Source organism: Bufo bufo, chromosome 1 (genome assembly GCF_905171765.1).
Source record: "Bufo bufo chromosome 1, aBufBuf1.1, whole genome shotgun sequence".
Classification (NCBI taxonomy): Eukaryota; Metazoa; Chordata; class Amphibia; order Anura; family Bufonidae; genus Bufo; species Bufo bufo.
Genome location: NC_053389.1, coordinates 537036591 through 537058936, shown reverse-complemented (window position 1 = coordinate 537058936; position 22346 = coordinate 537036591).

Below are 22346 nucleotides of genomic sequence, written 5' to 3'. Positions count from 1 at the left end.
TAGTAATAATGTATGTGCATCATATATCCTAGGGGAAGTAACGCTATGATTGTCAATTGTAGAGAAGGAGTTGGATATATTTGTAGATCATAGAATAAATAGCATCAGGCAATATCAGTGGCCTCTAAGTCTAGTATGATATCATGTATTAAACGAGGCATGGATTTGTGGGATAGGGAAATAATATTGCAACTTTATAAAACTTTGGTCTGCCTCATCAGGGATATGGAGTTCAGTTCTGGGCATCAGTTCATAAATAGGATGTCCTGGAGCTGGAAAAGTACAAAGGAGAGGGACTAAACTCATACGTAACAGGCAGGATCTTAGTTCTAAAGAAAGATTAAAAGAATCAAATGTATTTAGTGTTGAGAAGAGCTATCTAAAGGGGGAACATGACAAATCTATAAAGCTATATAAATGGTCCATACAAAATTTATGGTGAAAAGCCATTCCATATAAAATCCCAATAAAAGACAAGGGGCATTGCTTCCATCTGGAGAAGAAAAATTTCAGTCTCCAGAGGCATCAAGGCTTCTCCACTATAGGAACTTTAAATCTGTGGAATAGTCTAGCTAAGGAGGTGGTCACAACAGGAACATTTGACAGTTTAAAAAAAGTCTTAGAATATTTCTTAAAGTGAAACATTAACACTTATGCAAGTGTGTAAAAGTCTGATTCTCACCCTTAACTCTCGTACCAGAGACAATGATGCAATGGATGGTCCTGAACAGTTCCAAATCACAGGATTCACAACAGATTGTGTTCACAGTACCTGTCACGGCTGTATGTGAGCAACTAGAGCATACACAGAAAATAGAGCCACTGACCGGACCCAAACTAGGGAGGATAAAGGGTGATCCCTGTCAGACCCTCAAAGCTCTCCCTATGCTGCTAAGCACATACCCGGATCCTAATGGTGGAACGAGGCATGCCCGCGTACCTAAGACTGATGACCACTGTAACCCCTACAATAGCCCTGCTCAGTATATGGAGGGAACCGTGGTCGCCTCGGATCCGGTCAGAAAACAAACAGATACACTACAATGTCTGCACACTTAGCTGAAGGAGCTGCAGCAGCAGAGAAGACGGATCCAAAGACAGGTGGCAATATCCGGAGTACTTGCTGCAGCAGAACACAGGTCCAGTGAAATGATAGCATACAAGTGAAGATACTCAAGCAAGAGCTACAACTCAAATGAGAAATATAATCCACACTCTACAAAGGAGGAGGGGTGATTTAAAGGCAGAGAAATCAAACATAGGAGGAACAGCTGGGAGGAAGGAAACAGAAAGTAATGACCTCATCCCAGGGGCGGAGAAACAGAGCAGTGAGAACTCCTCCAAGCTCTGGTAGTGACAGTACCCCCCCCTCTACGGGTGGACTCCGGACACCCAGGACCCACCTTCTCAGGATGAGCCCTATGAAATGCCCTGATGAGGCGAGTGGCTTTAATGTCCGACACCGGAACCCACATCCTCTCCTCAGGACCATAACCCTTCCAATGAACGAGGTACTGAAGAGAACCGCGGACAATGCGAGAGTCCACAATTCTGGAAACCTCAAACTCCAGATTGCCATCAACCAAAATCGGAGGAGGAGGCAAAGAGGAGGGTACCGTGGGCTGGACATATGGTTTTAAGAGAGATCTGTGAAATACATTATGTATCTTCCAAACCCGTGGAAGATCAAGACGGAAGGCAACAGGATTGATGACTGACAAGATTTTATAAGGCCCAATAAACTTGGGACCCAATTTCCAGGAGGGAACCTTCAGTTTAATATTTCTTGTAGACAACCACACCAGATCACCCACATTCAGGTCCGGACCAGGCACAAGTCTCTTATCAGCCACACGCTTATACTTCTCACTCATCTTTCTAAGATTACTCTGAATCTTTTGCCAAATGGTAGACAAAGACGAGGAAAATCTCTCCTCCTCAGGTAAACCAGAAGGAGCCCCTCCCGAGAATGTCCCAAACTGCGGATGGAACCCATATGCACCAAAGAATGGTGACTTATCAGAAGATTCCTGATGACGGTTGTTCAGAGCAAACTCAGCAAGAGGGAGAAATGAACACCAATCCTCCTGGTTCTCTGCCACAAAACAGCGCAAATATGTCTCCAGATTCTGATTGAGGCGCTCAGTCTGACCATTCGACTGCGGGTGAAAAGCAGAAGAGAAGGACAGCCGAACCCCCAGGCGAGAACAGAAAGCCTTCCAGAATCTGGACACAAACTGCGTGCCTCTATCGGAAACAATATCAGAGGGAATGCCATGCAATTTAACAATATGGTCGACAAAAGCTTGCGCCAACGTTTTAGCATTGGGTAAACCAGGGAAAGGTACGAATTGAGCCATCTTGCTAAAACGGTCCACCACCACCAGGATCACCGACTTCCCTGAGGAACGAGGAAGATCCGTGATAAAGTCCATGGACAGGTGTGTCCAAGGACGAGACGGTATGGGTAACGGGAGAAGGGAACCTGAAGGCCGTGAACGAGGGACCTTAGCGCGAGCGCACGTCTCACAAGCAGCCACAAAACCCTCCACCGACTTACGAAGAGCCGGCCACCAAAATCTCAGAGCAATGAGATCTACCGTGGCTCTACTCCCGGGGTGACCAGCAAAAACAGTATCATGATGCTCCTTGAAGAGTTTGTGACGTAGCTCAGGAGGCACAAACAACTTCCCAGAAGGACAACGGGCAGGTGCCTCAGTCTGGGCAGCCTGGACCTCGGCCTCCAAATCAGAATATAGAGCAGAAACAACTACCCCCTCCGCCAAAATGGGACCCGGGTCCTCGGAGTTTCCTCCTCCCGGAAAACAGCGAGAGAGAGCATCAGACTTCACATTTTTGATCCCAGGGCGGAATGTAACGACAAAATTTAATCTGGAGAAGAACAGAGACCATCTGGCCTGTCTCGGATTCATACGCCTGGCCGACTCCAAGTATGCCAGATTCTTATGATCGGTAAAAACGGTGATAGGGTGCCTGGCCCCCTCCAACCAATGGCGCCATTCCTCGAAAGCCAACTTGATGGCCAACAACTCCCTATCTCCCACATCATAGTTTTTCTCTGCCGGGGACAGTTTTTTAGAGAAAAAGGCACAGGGTCGCCATTTGGCAGGAGAAGGGCCCTGGGACAAAACCGCACCCACACCCACCTCGGAAGCATCCACCTCAACAATAAAAGGTAAGGAAACATCGGGATGCACCAAGACGGGAGCAGACGCAAAACTCTCTTTAATCTTGGAAAAAAGCTGCAAGCGCCTCCTCCGACCAAGAGGAAAAATCCGCCCCCTTTTTTGTCATGTCAATGAGGGGTTTGACAACAGAGGAATAATTCAAAATGAACTTTCTGTAATAGTTCGCAAAACCCAGAAAGCACATCAATGCCTTCTGATTCTCAGGAAGCTCCCACTCAAGTACAGCACGGACCTTCTCCGGATCCATGCGAAAACCAGAAGCAGAGAGGAGAAAACCCAGAAATTGAATCTCTGATACCATAAAAACACATTTCTCCAGCTTGGCGTACAATTTATTTTCCCGCAGAATCTGCAGAACCTGAAAAAAATGATCCTGATGGGTCTGAACATCAGGGGAAAAAATCAAAATATCATCAAGATACACCAATACAAATTTCCCCATTAAATGGTAGAAAATCCTGAAAGACGGCCGGAGAATTCATCAGGCCGAAAGGAATAACGAGATTCTCGAAATGCCCGTTAGGGGTATTAAAGGCCGTTTTCCATTCATCCCCCTCTCTAACCCTGACCAGGTTGTACGCGCCTCTCAAATCCAATTTGGAAAAAACCTTGGCCCCAACAATTTGGTTGAAGAGGTCCGGGATCAGAGGAAGGGGATAGGGATCGCGAATCGTGATACGGTTCAGCTCCCTAAAATCTAGGCAAGGTCTCAGAGAGCCATCTTTCTTTTTAACAAAAAAAAAACCAGCGGCAACAGGTGATTTTGAGGGACGAATATGCCCCTTATCGAGACTCTCGGAGATATAGGTTCGCATTGCGATTCTTTCCGGTTGTGAGAGATTGTAGAGGCGTGCTTTTGGCAGCTTGGCGCCGGGAATGAGGTTAATGGGACAGTCAAACTCCCGGTGAGGAGGTAGCTCCTGAACACCGCTCTCGGAAAACACGTCCGAGAAATCAGAGAGAAATGATGGCACAGTTTTAGTAGACACCTCTGCAAAAGTCGCTGTGAGACAATTCTCTCTACAAAAGTCACTCCACTCATTTATTTGCCTTCCTTGCCAATCAATAGTGGGGTTATGTCTAGTGAGCCAGGGTAACCCCAAAACTAGAGGAGAAGGCAATCCGTTAAGGACAAAACAAGATATATCCTCCACATGAGTGTCACCCACAGCCAACCGGATATTGTGAACAATGCCCTTCAGAGATCTCTGTGAGAGTGGAGCAGAGTCAATAGCAAAAACAGGCATATCCTTTTCTAATGTGCAAACCTGAAAACCATGCATGGCTACAAATTGAGTGTCAATAAGATTGACGGCCGCTCCACTATCGACAAAAATCTCACAAGAAATGACTTTGCTCTCTAGCGCCACCCTGACAGACAGGAGAAAATGGGAACTGCAGGTCAGAGGAAAAGCATCAATTCCTACATCAACTTTGCCCAAAGTAGCAGATGAAGCAGAGTTTGATGATTTACCTTTTGAGGTTTTTCTCTTATTATCGCTCTTTGTACAGTTCAAGAATCTCCTAGACGGACAAACATTTGCCAAATTACCTATGCCCCCACAACAAAAACACAGCATACTCTGAGGACTAAATCCTCTTTTATCAGGGGCAAGTCGACCTAGCTGCATGGGCTCCTCCTCAGAGGGGACCGAGACAGGATGAGGCCCTTGCACACTAAATGAGTCCGCACCACTGCCCCTAGACTGACAATGGCTGGACAGAGAGGTCTCGTTTCTTTCTCTTAGACGCCTGTCAAGGCGTACCGCCAATGACATGGCAGACTCTAAGGACGTTGGTCTCTCATGGAAAGTAAACGCATCTTTCAATCTCTCTGAGAGACCATGACAGAACTGACTCCGGAGTGCAGCATCATTCCAACCTGAATCAGCTGCCCATCTCCGAAATTCAGAACAATAAAGCTCCGCAGACAGTTTGTTCTGGCATAAAAAACGTAGGTTAGATTCGGCCAGCGCAACACGATCCGGGTCATCATATATCTGCCCCAGGGCAACAAAAAATCTCTCCACGGATCGAAGGGAGGAATCCCCTGATGGCAGCGAAAAAGCCCAAGTCTGAGCATTACCCCTGAGCAGGGAGATGGCAATCCTCACCCTCTGCTCTTCATTACCAGAGGAATGGGGACACAAGCAAAAATGGAGTTTGCATGCCTCTCTGAAGCGAACAAAATTCTCACTGCCCCGGAGAACGTTTCCGGAAGTGAGACCTTTGGCTCGCAACAGACTCCATGGGCCGGAGCAGAGCCCAATGCTTGAAACTGAGTCATAGATTGACGGAGATCCGCTACCTCCAAAGAAAGACCCTGCATGCGGTCAACCAGGCCAGAAAGCGGATCCATGTCAAAAAAGATGGTTTTGGTGGATTATAATGTCACGGCTGTATGTAAGCAACTAGAGCATACACAGAAAATAGAGCCACTGACCGGACCCAAACTAGGGAGGATAAAGGGTGACCCCTGTCAGACCCTCAAAGCTCTCCCTATGCTGCTAAGCACATACCCGGATCCTAATGGTGGAACGAGGCATGCCCGCGTACCTAAGACTGATGACCACTGTAACCCCTACAATAGTGGAAGGGGCACGGCCACCGATGCCGTGCTCAGTATATGGAAGGAACCGTGGTCGCCTCGGATCCGGTCAGAAAACAAACAGATACACTACAATGTCTCCTTAGCTGAAGGAGCTGCAGCAGCAGAGAAGACGGATCCAAAGACAGGTGGCAATATCCGGATTACTTGCTGCAGCAGAACACAGGTCCAGTGAAATGATAGCATACAAGTGAAGATACTCAAGCAAGAGCTACAACTCAAATGAGAAATATAATCCACACTCTACAAAGGAGGAGGGGTGATTTAAAGGCAGAGAAATCAAACATAGGAGGAACAGCTGGGAGGAAGGAAACAGAAAGTAATGACCTTATCCCAGGGGCGGAGAAACAGAGCAGTGAGAACTCCTCCAAGCTCTGGTAGTGACATCATCACAGGGGTGGAGAAACAGAGCTGTGAGAACGTCTCAAAGCTCTGGTAGTGACAGTACCACCATGCAGTTATAACCTCATGTTGTGCCCATAATGTGTTATAGGTTGAACAATAGTTTCAGAAAATGTATAATTTAAATATATGATTGCCTCTACTGTGTATCATTACCCATGATATTGTTACTATACATAGAAATGACCATAAGTTTGCCAAAATAGTTTAAAGGGGTTAACCAACATTATAATAGATCACAGAGTGGCCGAACTGCGATGGTGCTCATACTTACCTTCCTGCTGCTGAGTTTGGTCTCTATCATTCCTCGGCTGGATCGTCTTGCTGGTGTACTGATATCAACATCCTGTTGACAGGGGAGGCACATGACTGCTGCAGCCTGCTCCCCTTGAGTCACAAAAGATGGTCATGTGACACAAGGGGAGAAGGCAGGAGCGTAGTGGGGGGGGGGGGGACAGATGGGGCTTGTGTCCTGGGTGCAGAGGCAAATAATTGGCACCCTCTCCCTGCTTCACCAGTCAGCTCAGTTGCTGGCACTCCACAGAAGGCCACACATTGCAATGCTCGGCTTTATAGGAGGAGCTTGCAGGCCCAGAAATTAGCCTGAGTGCTTTTTCTACACAGCCCAGCAGGCACAATATGTGACTGCATCAGGCCTGCTGGGGAGTGCAGGATTTGCCCGATGATTGGATAAACAGGTGAGTATTTGAGTTTTATTTTTAGCCCATTCACTACCAGCGCCGTACATGTACGGCGCTAAAGCGATGTGCGAACATGGCGCCGCATGGCGCCCGCTCGCACGTGCAGCGGGCGTCATGGCCGGCAGATCTCTGCTGTTTCACACATAATAATAATAATAATGCTGATCGCGGTAATTAAATGCTTTAGATCAAGTGAGATCACGGAAACTAAATGCACAAAAAAACTGAAGCTTCTGGGCTTCCTACCGATGCACCCTATAGCCAATTCGGGCATCGGTGGTTGGGATGAACACTCTTAGCCTTGCTGATAAGGCTGAAAATGTTCATGCTACAATTCTTATTTTGGCCACCAGATAGCAGGCCAGGATAAGAAATGAGCAAAGTTGACAGTAAATGGCAAATATAAAATCCCTGATAAACCAAAAGAAAAAAAGAAAATATATATTTAATAAGCTCATATATGAGGCACAAAATGATCAAAAAAATATTTTTATGGTTAAAAAATATATACAAAATATATAAAAGTTTAAATCACCCCCCTTTCCATATAATTAAAAAATAAATACCTAAATAACAATATATATAAACATCATGGGTAACATCGTGACTAAAAACTCCCATACTATTAAAATAGAACAAAAAATTCCAATACGGCGAATGGCGTAATGGAAAAAAGGGACAAAATGGGCAATTTGAAATTTTTTCATTGCTTCTCTTACCCCAAAAAAGTCATAAAATGTGATCAAAAAGTCCCACACCCTCCAAAATGGTATCAATAAAAAGTACAGATTGTTCCGCATAAAATTAGCCCTTAAACAGCTCAATATACATAAGTCTAAAAAAGTTATGGGGGTCAGAATATAGTGATGTAAAATCAAAAATTCTCAACGCTTACATTTATTTTTACACTATTTAGACATAAAAAAAACTATGCTTATGGGGTATTGTAGTAATCATACTGAGCAAGATAATGAAGGGCATGGGTCAGTTTTGCCATAAACAAAACGCTGTGGGAACAAAACCCGTAATACGGTGGAGGGATTGCAGTTTTTTTTCCAATTCCACCCCATTTGGAATTTGTTTACCGCTTCGCACTACATTTTATGCCATAATTAATGGTAGCATTATAAAGTACAACTTGTCCAGCAAAAAAATAAGCCATCATACAGCTATTTGACTGGAAATATAAAAAAGTTATGGCTCACGTAAAATAGGGAAGAAAAATGAAACCGCAAAAGCGGTAGCCAAGGGGTTAACTTTGTTAATGGAGGGGCCACTACTGAAAATGTGGAGATAACTTATGTGAGGTGGCACAATGTAGGTTAACTACTGTGAGGGGGCACAATGTTAGTTAACTACTATGAAGGGGCACAATGTGAACATAACTTTAGTGAGGAGGCAAAATATAGACATAACTACTGTGATGGGGAATAATGTGGACATTACTGTGAGGGGGCACAATGTGGGCATAGCTACTGTGACCGGCACAATGTGGGCATTACTACTATGAGGAAGCACAATGTGAACATTACTACTATGAGGGGGCACAATGTGACCATAATTACTGTATGGTAGCACTAAGGGGAAAGCAATGCCCTAGATTACTATGTTATACCATTGGGATAGTATAACAGGGTAATCTAGGGCATTGTTTTTATAGGATCAGGTTCCAGACAGGCTTGCCCTTTTTGGGGCAAGTGTTCAGTAAATAGGTCTTGCAGAGTTAGCACAGCATTCCCTGCTAGGGATTTAACTGTGACAGTTACCATCCCCTTTTTATGTGGTTATTCTTTGTGCTCTATCACTACAGGGACCTTGCTCAGGTTCCAGTAGACATCACGGCTACACACCAGCAAAACCCTAGATGCGGTAGGGCAAGTAGATTCTTTCATTTCAGTATTAGTACCACAGTTTACCCTATGTTACAAACATAGAAACATAGAATGTGTCGGCAGATAAGAACCATTTGGCCCATCTAGTCTGCCCAATATACTGAGTACTATGGATAGCCCCTGGCCCTATCTTATATGAAGGATGGCCATATTCCTATTCCATGCTTGCTTAACCTCCTTCACTGTATTTTCAGCTACCACTTCTGCAGGAAGGCTATTCCATGCATCCACTACTCTCTCAGTAAAGTAATACTTCCTGATATTACTTTTAAACCTTTGCCCCTCTAATTTAAAACTATGTCCTCTTGTAGCAGTTTTTCTTCTTTTAAATATTCTCTCCTCTTTTACCTTGTTTATTCCCTTTATGTATTTAAAAGTTTCTATCATATCTCCTCTGTCTCGTCTTTCTTCCAAGCTATACATGTTAAGGTCCTTTAATCTTTCCTGGTAAGTTTTATCCTGCAATCCATGTACCAGTTTAGTAGCTCTTCTCTGAACTCTCTCCAAAGTATCAATATCCTTCTGGAGATATGGTGTCCAGTACTGCGCACAATACTCCAAATGAGGTCTCACTAGTGCTCTGTAGAGCGGCATGAGCACCTCCCTCTTTCTACTGGTAATGCCTCTCCCTATACACCCAAGCATTCTGCTAGCATTTCCTGCTGCTCTATGACATTGTCTGCCTACCTTTAAGTCTTCTGAAATAATGACCCCCTAAATCCCTTTCCTCAGATACTGAGGTTAGGACTGTATCACAGATTTTATATTCTGCTCTTGGGTTTTTACGCCCCAGGTGCATTATCTTGCACTTATCAACATAAAATTTTAGTTGCCAGATTTTTGACCATTCCTCTAGTTTTCCTAAATCCTTTTCCATTTGGTGTATCCCTCCAGGAACATCAACCCTGTTAAAAATCTTTGTGTCATCAGCAAAAAGACACACCTTACCATCGAGGCCTTCTGCAATTTCACTGATAAAGATATTAAACAATATGGGTCCCAGTACAGATCCCTGAGGTACCCCACTGGTAACAAGACCATGGTCTGAATATACTCCACTGACTACAACCCCCTGTTGTCTGTCCCTGAGCCACTGCCTAATCCATTCAACAATATGGGAGTCCAAGCACAAAGACTGTAATTTATTGATAAAATATATATAAAATAAGTTTATTGATAAGCCTTCTATGTGGGACAGTATCAAAAGCATTACTAAAGTCTAGATAAGCGATGTCTACTGCACCTCCTCCATCTATTATTTTAGACACCCAATCTAAAAAATCAATAAGATTAGTTTGACATGATCTCCCTGAAGTAAACCCATGCTGTTTTTCATCTTTCAATTCATGGGATTTTAGATGTTCCACAATCCTCTCCTTATCAGGTGTACATATTGGGGGTCATTTACAAAGACCAGCTCATATTTGCAGCCAAGAAATAATTACTAGAACTGCACAAATAGTCCCACAACATGGACAGTGACATACCAGATGTATTGTTCGAATTTGCGATTTCCATTAATTATTTTTTAAATATCATCAATATAATTTTCGCGTACGTGCATGCGCACACCAGTTATAATAATTTTTCCAATACTGTTTGTCACTAGGGGCAGCTGTGTTGGGGAAGAAGATTGCTAGAAGGTTGGAGGAGTGTTTAAACTAGGGTCTGGGGGGGAGGGTAATTACGTTACAGGGTGGGAAGATAGTGCAGATAGAGACCGGGGGCAAGGTAGTGGGACTGGGGGAAGAATGGAAGGGGGGACTAGAACAGTTCAGAAGGAAAGGTGTAGGGTAAAAAATATACATAAACCTCTCGAATGTATGTATACTAATGCCAGAAGCCTGACTAATAAAACTGGTGAACTGGAATTAGTGATGTGTGAGGAGGACTATGACATAGTGGGAATAACTGAGACATGGCTGGATGATAGCTATGACTGGGCAGTTAATGTACAGGGTTACAGTCTGTTTAGAAAGGATTGCCAAAACCGGAGAGGGGGAGGGGTCTGCCTTTATGTAAAGTCCTGTCTAAAGCCCACACTCCGTGAAGATATAAGTGAGGGACATGAACATGTGGAGTCACTGTGGGTAGAGATACATGGAGCTAAAAACAACAATAAATTACTAATAGGAGTTTACTATAAACCACCTAATATACCAGAGTCCACAGAAAATCTACTACTAAATGAGATAGACAAGGCGGCAAATCATAATGAGGTGGTTATTATGGGGGACTTCAACTACCCAGTTATAGACTGGGAAACTGAAACTTGTATATCTCATAAAGGAAACAGGTTCTTGGCAATAACCAAAGACAATTACCTCTCCCAACTGGTTCAGGACCGGACTAGAGGGACGGCCATACTGGACTTAGTATTAACCAATAGACCTGACAGAACAACAGACATGTAGGTTGGGGGACACCTGGGAAATAGTGACCATAAAGTAATAACCTTCCAATTATCATTCAAAAGAGCGTTTCTACAGGAAGGAACAAAAATACCAAACTTCAAAAAAGCTAAATTAAGCCAACTAAGAGAGGCCATAGGCCTAACTAAATGGAATAAAGTCCTCACAAATAAAAATACAGTCACAAAATGGGATATCTTTAAAAGCATCCTAAAATCTCATTGTGAGAGGTACATACCGTATGGGAATAAAAGGTTAAGGAACAAAAAGAAACCAATGTGGATAAACAGGACTGTAAAGAAAGCAATAAATGACAAAAAGAAAAAAACACAAATGCAATAGCACTCTGCAACCAGCACTCCGCCCTGCCTCCATGCTGGATGTTGAATGAGGCATTGGTGTACATTTTGGCCAAAGCGTAATAAGCCACTCACCACGTCAAGGTCGCCTCTATGAGTGGTCCCTAACACTATTTCCTACCTGTTTATGGGCCATGACAGCCACACAAAGTCCAGGGAGCGCAGGTACAGCATGAACGCCAGGCACACTCTGCTTTTAACCCAGTCCGGTGCCGTTACAGCTTTCATCGGATCCAGGGATGCAAGTACCAACATGCATGCTGAGCCCACTATATACTTCTCCTGGAGCCAAATGGCTACTGGTAGGCCCTGTAGAAGTAGACTCAGTTTTATACTGAGTTTAAAACCAGCCTCCAGGGCAGACTAACTGGTCAGGTGTGCATGACTGCATGGAGATCGCCACGCCTCCAATATATACTACAAAGAAAAAATGTGGGGGATTCAGTCAGCACAACCCTATATGCAGGTGCACATCGCTATGGCAAAATACATATTCAAAGAAAAAAACACAAATGCAATAGCACTCTGCAACCAGCACTCCACCCTGCCTCCATGCTGGATGTTGAATGAGGCATTGGTGTACATTTTGGCCAAAGCGTAATAAAGCCACTCACCACGTCAAGGTCGCCTCTATGAGTGTTCCCTAACACTAGTTCCTACCTGTTTATGGGCCATGACAGCCACACAAAGTCCAGGGAGCACAGGTACAGCATGAACGCCAGGCACACTCTGCAAATGACAAAAAGAAAGAATATAAAACACTAAAACAGGAGGGTAGCACGGAAGCACTGAAAAACTATAAGGAAAAAAATAGAACATGTAAAAAACTAATAAAAGCGGCCAAACTAGAGACCGAGAGATTAATTGCCAAAGAGAGTAAAACTAACCCTAAAATGTTCTTCAATTATATAAATGTTAAAAAGTATAAATCTGAAGGTATCGGACCTTTAAAGAGTAATGAGGGGGGAGTCGCAGAGAGCGACGAGGAGAAAGCAAAGCTGTTAAATATTTTTTTCTCCAATGTATTCACTGAGGAAAATAAACTGTCAGATGAAATGCTGAATGTTGAAATAAATTCCCCATTAAAAGTGTCCTGTCTGACCCAGGAAGAAATACAACAGCGACTTAAAAAGATTAAAATAGACAAATGGCCAGGATCGGATGGCATACACCCCCGTAACCTAAGAGAATTAAGTAATGTCAGAGCCAGACCCTTATTTCTGATATTTTCCGATTCTATACTGACAGGGAATGTCCCACAGGATTGGCGCATGGCAAATGTGGTGCCAATATTCGAAAAGGGTCCAAAAACAGAGCCTGGAAACTATAGGCCGGTAAGTTTAACATCTGTTGTGGGTAAACTGTTTGAAGGTTTTCTGAGAGATGCTATGTTAGAGCATCTTAACGGAAATAAGCAAATAACGCCATATCAGCATGGCTTCGTGAGGGATCGGTCATGTCAAACTAATTTAATCAGTTTCTATGAGGAGGTAAGTTCTAGACTTGACAGCGGCGAATCAATGGATGTCGTGTATCTGGACTTCTCCAAAGCATTTGACACTGTACCACATAAAAGGTTAGTATATAAAATGAGAATGCTCGGACTGGGAGAAAACATCTGTAAGTGGGTAAGTAACTGGCTCAATGATAGAAAACAGAGGGTGGTTATTAACGGTACATACTGAGATTGGGTCACTGTCACTAGTGGAGTACCTCAGGGGTCAGTATTGGGCCCTAGTCTCTTCAATATATTTATTAATGATCTCGTAGAAGGCTTGCATAGTAAAATATCAATTTTCGCAGATGACACTAAACTGTGTAAAGTAATTAACACTGAAGAGGACAGTATACTACTCCAGAAGGATCTGTATAGATTGCAGGCTTGGGCAGATAAGTGGCAGATGAGGTTTAACACTGACAAATGTAAAGTTATGCACATGGGAAGGAATAATGCAAGTCACCCGTACATACTAAATGGTAAAACACTCGGTAACACTGACATGGAAAAGGATCTAGGAATTTTAATAAACAGCAAACTAATCTGCAAAAACCAGTGTCAGGCAGCTGCTGCCAAGGCCAATAAGATAATGGGTTGCATCAAAAGGGGCATAGATGCCCATGATGAGAACATATTCCTACTACTTTACAAATCATTAGTCAGACCACACATGGAGTACTGTGTACAGTTCTGGGCTCCAGTGAACAAGGCAGACATAGCAGAGCTGGAGAGGGTCCAGAGGAGGGCAACTAAAATAATAACTGGAATGGGGCAACTACAGTACCCTGCAAGATCAAAATTAGGGTTATTCACTTTAGAAAAAAGACAACTGAGGGGAGATCTAATTAATATGTATAAATATATCAGGGGTCAGTACAGAGATCTATCCCATCATCTATTTATCCCCAGGACTGTGACTGTGACGAGGGGACATCCTCTGCGTCTGGAGGAAAGAAGGTTTGTACTCAAACATAGAAAAGGATTCTTTACTGTAAGAGCAGTGAGACTATGGAACTCTCTGCCTGAGGAGGTGGTGATGGTGAGTACAATAAAGGAATTCAAGAGGGGCCTGGATGTATTTCTGGAGTGTAATAATATTACAGGATATAGCTACTAGAGAGGGGTCGTTGATCCAGGGAGTTGATCCAGTCGTTGATCTGATTGCCTGATTGGAGTCGGGAAGGAATTTTTTATTCCCCTAAAGTGAGGAAAATTGGCTTCTACTTCACAGGTTTTTTTTTGCCTTCCTCTGGATCAATTTGCAGGATGACAGGCCGAACTGGATGGACAAATGTCTTTTTTCGGCCTTATGTACTATGTTTTATGTTACTGTGTGTAGCAGAGGGAACACAGCAAAACAGCAAACAAATGCTGCAGTACCCAAATGCACTATATAGAAAGTATATTATTAGTATACACCCCGCTTCTATCAGTTTTTTTGGGGGGCGACTGGTACCATATATCACACCAAGTAGGCCTCATGCACACGATCGTTTTTTTTTAAGGACCGCAAAAACGGGGTCCGTGATCCGTGACCGTTTTTACGTCCATGGGTCTTCCTTGATTTTTGGAGGATCCACGGACATGAAAAAAAAGTCATTTTGGTGTCCACCTGGCCGTGCGGAGCCAAACGGATCCGTCCTGAATTACAATGCAAGTCAATGGGGTTGGATCCGTTTGACGTTGACACAATATGGTGCAATTGCAAACGGATCCGTCCCCCATTGACTTTCAATGTAAAGTCAGGAGTCCCTTATACCATCGGATCGGAGTTTTCTCCAATCCGATGGTATATTTTAACTTGAAGCGTCCCCATCACCATGGGAACACCTCTATGTTAGAATATACTGTTGGATATGAGTTAGATCGTGAAACTCAGATCCGACAGTATATTCTAACACAGAGGCGTTCCCATAGTGATGGGGACGCTTCAAGTTAGAATATACTAAGAACTGTGTACATGACTGCCCTCTGCTGCCTGGCAGCACTCGATCTCTTACAAGGGGCTGTGATCCGCACAATTAACCCCTCAGGTGCCGCGATCAGGGGCTGCCAGGCAGCAGGGGGCAGACCCCCCTCGGCCCCCCTCCCTCCCTCTATTGTATTCATTTTATTGGAGGCCAGTGTGCGGACCCCCCCCGGCCCCACCTCCCTCCCTCTATTGTATTATTTTCATTGGTGGCCAGTGTGCGGCCCCCCCCACGGCCCCCTCTCCCTCCCTCTATTGTATTTTTTTCATTGGTGGCACAGTGTGCGCCCCCCCTCGGCTTCCCTCTATTGTATTATTTTCATTGGTGTCACTCCCCCCCCCCCCCCCCCCCCGATCATTGGTGGCAGCGGAGAGTTCCGATCGGAGTCCCAGTACAATCGCTGGGGCTCCGATCGGTAACCATGGCAACCAGGATGCTACTGCAGTCCTGGTTGCCATGGTTACTTAGCAATATTAGAAGCATCATACTTACTTGCTGCGCTGTCTGTGACCGGTCGGGAGCTCCTCCTACTGGTAAGTGACAGATCATTAAGCAATGCGCCGCACAGACCTGTCACTTACCAGTAGGAGGAGCTCCCGGCCGGTCACAGACAGCGCAGAAGGTAAGTATGATGCTGGGGGGGGGAGAGGGGAGGCCGCACACTGTGCCACCAATGAAAATAATACAATAGAGGGAGGGGGGGGCCGGGGGGGCCGCACACTGTGCCACCAATGAAAATAATACAATAGAGGGAGGGGGGCCGCACACTGTGCCACCAATGAAAATAATACAATAGAGGGAGGGAGGGGGGCCGGGGGGGCCGCACACTGTGCCACCAATGAAAATAATACAATGGAGAGAGGGGGGGCCGGGGGGGCCACACGGATGCGGCTGCAAAACTGTGCATTTTCCGATTTTTCTACGGACCCATTGAAAGTCAATGGGTCCGCGAAAAAAAAAAAACGGAAAATGGCCGTGTGCATGAGGCCTTATAATTATTTTTTCCAATACCGTTTGTCACTGTGTGTAGCAGAGGGAATGCAGAAAAACCGCAAATGCTGCACTACCCAAATGCACTATATAGAAAGTATATTATTGGTATATAACACCCCGCTTCAATCAGTTTTTAGAAAGCATATTATAAGTGTATTACACCCTTGAATAGTACACCTATACCAGTCCTTAAACAGACTTTTGTGGACCTATTTGATAATGTTTTTGTCCCTAACAGTCTGTCCCTGCTCCACCCAGCAACCTATCCCTACACTGACAAAAGACTGAATGTAAAATAGCGGCCAGATCGGGTCTATTTATAAGGTAGGGGGTATGTCCATGTGCTGAAACTTTTCAATTGGCTGTCCTGTACTACCTGATGGATGTGTCATGGGTAAAAGTTCTTCACAATGTAAAAGAATATGGCAGGCGCGAATATCCCCATATGTTCGCGTGTTCGGCAAATCGCGAACAAGCAAAGTTTGCCGCGAACCAACCGCCGGGCGAACCGCAAGGCCATCACTACTCACCACTCCTAAATAGTTCGAAAAAGGGGGCTTGAAACAATTTTTATGCCTAAAAACAGGTGTACAAATATTTGTAAGGAGTTTATTAAAAGTTATGTTTTATTCTATTCACCCATAGCCCTAAGGCCTCTTTTACACGAGCGTGTCCAGATAAGGTCCGGATGCGTTGCGGCAAACCCGCGCGAGTAGGTAAGCAATTGCAGTCAGTTTTGATTGCGATTGCGTTCCGTTGTTCAGTTTTTATTGCGCGGGGGCAATGCGTTTGATAAAAAACTGAATGTGGTACCCTGACCCGAACTTCTTCACAGAAGTTCAGGTTTGGGTTCAAGGTTGTGTAGATTGTATTATTTTCCCTTATAACATGGTTATAAGGGAAAATAATAGCATTCTGAATACAGAATGCTTAGTACAATAGGGCTGGAGGGGTTAAAAAATAAATAAAAAATAATGTAACTCACCTTAATCCACTTGTTAGCGCAGCCGGCATCTCTTCTGTCTTGTTCTGTGAGAATAGGACATTCGATGACGTCACTACGTTCATCACATGGTCCGTCACATGATCCATCACCATGAAGCACAATCCAGACCACACTGAAGTCCGTTTCTACATAGACTGAGTCCGCACAGAGACATTAAGCAGCCAGCAAACAGGCACACAATGTCCACTAGCTGGGCATCATCATACAGGACCAGGTCACGAGCAAGCTGCTCTAGCAAATCCTCAATTTTAGAAAAGGCTGCTCTCGCACGTGCAAAAGCTGAAGCAGCAAAAGTAATGTCTTCCTTTGCTGCACAAGAGATGCAACTAAAGCTAAGGCAAGCAGATCAAGAAACAGAAAGAGCACACCTGCAAGCATCACTGGAAGAAGAGACAGCATGCCTGCAAGCATCAAAGGAAAGAGAGAGAGCGTTACTAGAAAAGGAGAGAGTACTCCTGCAAGTGTCAGAGAAAGAAGCGGCCGCCACAGTAGCCAAAGCAGAGTTCCTAGAAGCCTTGGAGTTCCCCGAATCCAAGAAACACAGTCAAGTACCTGGGCGAGACCTAGATGAACAAGATCCAACACAGCGTGTCTCAGAATATGTCCATCAGTATCCCAAGACAGAAGATGACTGTGATCCAGTATATCAGCCAGCTTATACAGAGTGCCAAAGATTCTACCTTGAACCACAGTACCTCAAGCAAGACAGTATGCGACAAAACGATGCTGACCACAACTACTGCCCTACTGAACGAAAGCTACAACCTTCGCTTCGACTTAAAGGGACACCCTTCGCATCAAAACGGTATTATACAGACTTCCCTAAGCCAAGAACCCCTAAAAGGTATGGTGATACACCACACATGCAGCATAACAACAACATACCGGGTAGTAATTGCGCTAACCAGGCCGCTATGGACTTCGCTAAGTTCTTTGCTAAATGGGAGCTGGTTACCAAAGGACTTATAAAGTTCACTGATCGCCCCGAGAACTACAGGGCAGGGTGAGCCTCCGTCCAGAACGCCATAAGACTTAGATCTTTCCTATAGTGAGGAGTTAGATCTCTTGATAAAGTGGCTTGGAAGCGAGTCTGCTGAACACACCAAAAGAATCAGAGACATTAACATTAACTATCCTGGCAAAGGCTTAAAGATGGTGTGGGAAAGACTTGATGAATGTTATGGGTCAATAGAAGTGCTTTGTTTAAGAGAATTTATAATTTTCCCATAATAGTGGGTAGGGGTCACCAGAAGCTCAGGGAACTAAGTGACTTGTTGATGGAGGTACAAGTTGCTTAGGCAGAAGGAGATCTGCCAGGGCTAGCATTCCTGGACACCGCCAGAGGTGTCAATCCGATTGTCCAAAAACTCCCTTATAACCTACAGGAGAGGTGGATCATGCATGGTTCTCATAATAAACAGGTTCATAATGTACCATTTCACCCCTTTGTGGTGTTTGTAGACTTTGTTACTCAACAAGCAAGGATCAGAAATGATCCCAGTTTTGACTTTATATTGTCATGTCCCACTACCGTTGGTGTCAAACTTCATAAGACACCAGTAGCAATCCACAAAACTAACGTTGCCTCCACAGGTTCTTCTTACAGGCCATTTATGTCTTCTCAAGAAGAGAACAAACTCAAAGATCTTAACAAAGAATGCTCCCTGCACAAGAAACTACATTCTCTATTAAAATGCAGAGCCTTCAGGGAGAAGTCTTTAGAGGACCGCAAAGAATTCCTCAGAGAAAACAACATCTGCTTCAGGTGCTGGGCTACAACATTGCACTTCGCCAGGAACTGTAAGGTCAGTGTGACATGCACAGAATGCGGTAGCACAGAACACAACACGGCTTTACACCCTGGACCACCCTCTCAGGTATCACCCCAAGCAGAGGAGCATGACGGGAAGCAGATAGACACTGACATAGACACTGTAGTAGTCACTTATCACTGTATAGCGATCTGTAAAGGACTCCCGGGAGGGAAGTCCTGCTCAAAAATCTGCCTTGTCAGTTGGTCGGTCACGAGATTAAGCGATCAAGATATATGCAATCTTGGATGATCAAAGCAATAGGTCTTTAGCTAAATCCACCTTCTTCGACACCTTCAACATCGTAGGGCCCAGTTCTCCCTACGTGTAGGTACTGCTGAGATGGCGGGGAGGAAGGCAACTGGATACAAGGTAGAGTCCATAGATGGTCAGACCTGCTTGTCACTGCCAACCATACTGGAGTGCAACCACATTCTTGACAACCAGTCTGAGATACCTACACCAGAGGTAGCAGCATACCACCCCCACCTGAGGCGTATAGCTCAACTTATACCAGAACTGGACCCAGAAGCCCCAATAGTCTTACTCCTTGGAAGATACATACTATGAGTTCATAAGGTTAGAGGACTGATTAACGGTCTCCAAAACACTCCATACACCCAGAGACTTGACCTAGGATGGGTCATCTAGGAGGAGTACACAAGCTGACCTCAGTCAACAGTATGCTCACCAACACACTGGAAAATGGACGTCCTTCCCTATTCCAGCCATGTTACAGCAGTTTCATGATAAAAGAATTGCCACACAGAGCTCCTGTGCCTTGTCCTTTCATGGATGCCTCCTGTGAAGACCATGCCTGCGATGGTGAGCAAAATCACTTAGGGTGCACAGTTTTCCACAGGACAAGAGAAGACAACAGGATCGCAATGTCCATAAAAGACAGGCTGTTCTTGGATATCATGGATCAAGGAATAGTAAAAGACAAGTCAAAAATCTGGGTCGCACCATTACCGTTTAAACCCTGAAGACAATGTTTACCTAACAACAAAGAACTTGTCTACAGTCGATTTATCTCTCTCAAACACAAACTTCAGAGGACACCAGAGATGAAAGAACATTTCTTTACCTTCATGGAAATAATATTCCAGAACAACCATGCAGAAATGGCACCCACGCTATAAGACTCAGAGGAGTGCTGCTACTTACCCATATTTGGCTTGTATCATCCTAAAAAACTAGGGCAGATACGAGTAGTATTCGACTCGAGCTCCAGGTGAGAAGGCATCTTGCTAAATGATGTCTTACTGTCTGGTCCAGACTTCAACAACAGACTTCTGGAGGTACTTCTACGCTTCGCAGAGATTCCGTAACATTTATAGCCGACATACAACAGATGTTCCACTGCTTCCTTGTCAAGGAAGAACACAGAAACTACTTGAGGTTCTTCTGGTATCGCAACAATGACCCTAATGAAGACATTGTGGAGTACCGAATAAGAGTGCACATCTTCGGAAACAGTTCCTCCTCTGCAGTCGCTATCTATGGTTTCAGACATTCAGCCCGAGACGGTGAAGCATAGTATGGGTCAGATGTCAGATCCATTGTGGAAAAAGATTTCTACGTAGACGACTGCTTGAAATCTACACCCACGAACAAGACCGCAATTTGTCTCCTAAAAAGGCCTCAAGAGATGCTCGCTCTATCTAACTTGAGGTTGCACAAAATCGCCTCCAACAGCCGTAAGTTAATGGAAGCCTTCTCACCCCAAGACCATTCAAGTGATCTAAAGGACTTGGATCTTAGCACCAACTCCCTTCCCATGCAGCGGAGCCTCGGTTTGCTGTGGGACTTAAAGGCAGACACATTCACCTTCCAAATCAGCAAGCAAGATAAGCCCTTCACACGCAGATAAATTCTGTCCACCATAAACAACTTGTATGATCCTCTGGGATTCGTAGCGCAGGTTACCATCCAAGGCAAAATGATGCTAAGGGACTTCACCACAGATATGTCTGATAGGGATAATCCGCTTCCCACGGAGAAAAAGGACCTGTGGACAGGTTGGAAGAAGTATCTCGAAGCTTTGACAAGCCTTCAAGTGACATGACCATATGCTTCCGTGCCATCTACTGAAGTCAAGATACAAAGACTATATATCTTCTGCGATGCTTCAATCAAGGCAATTGCTGCCATAGCATACCTAAAGACTATTGACGTCAAAGAACAATGCCATATAGGATTTGTCATGAGCCGGACCAAACTGGCGCCACTCCACGAACACACGATTCCCAGGTTGGAGCTCTGCGCTGCTGTGCTTGCAGGGGAGTTGGCTGAACTTATAACTTCTGGAATGTACCTGGAAATTGAGGAAGTCGAGTTTTACACGGACAGCAACGTAGTCCTAGGGTATATTTGAAACAAAACAATACGCTTTTACGTTTATGTCTGCAATCGGGTGCTAATGATCAGGAGATCCACTTGTCCTAAACAGTGACATTACATGCCCACACAGCATAATCGTGCGGACCACGCGACTAGATCCGTCGCACCAAGCGATCTTAAAGACACAACATGGTTTACAGGTCCTGCGTTCCTGTATAATCCATGTGACGCGGATTATGTTTTATGATATGCTGGCAATTTTATTATGTTTGTGAGTATAATAAAACCACAGAAATTTTATACTGTACCGGAGGTATTTCACTATTGTGTGATTTTGATACTCTACAGAGGAACCAATAGAAGTCCGGTTTAAGATCAATGTTGGGAGTATTGATGTCCGGTGTCTGATAATGTGGATGATTGCACCAAAGGATAAAGTTCTTCGAATGTGAAGCAGTGCGGTTCCATAAATATCGCATCCTACATAAAACATGTTTGGCGAGTGGGAGAGTAAAACATCGCAAATATTTTTCAGGAGTGTTCAAGGGGATCCTACTTAGAAATCATTGGTTTATAAAAATGTATCAGAACATTGGCCATGTGGGTGGGGCATCCACAGTGTATTTCATTATGCAATGCACTTGTTTCCTCCATAGTATATCTACCTTTCTTAGAACTCATGCACACAAATGTATTTTTTCTCCGTGTCCATTCTATTTTAAAAAAAATAAATGACTCTGTGCATTCTGTGTTTGCACGTCTGCATGTCCGTTCCGCAAAAAAAATATAACATCCTATTATTGTCTGCATTACGGACAAGGATAGAACTCTTCTATTATGGGATGGCTGTGTGTAATTTATTCTCAGTATAACTACAGCTGATCTTTGAAGGCCTCAGAGGTTTGTTAGTAAATATTAGTGATCAAACAGCATCATGAAAACCAAGGAACACACCAGATAGGTTAGGGATAAAATTGTGGAGAAGTGTAAAGCAGGGTTAGGTTATAAAAAAATATCCTAAGCTCTGAACATCTTACAAAGCACTTCAATCCATCATCTGAAAATAGGAGTATGGCACAACTACAAATCTATCAAGACATTGCTGTCCACCTAAACTGACAGCCCAGGCAAGGAGAGCACTAA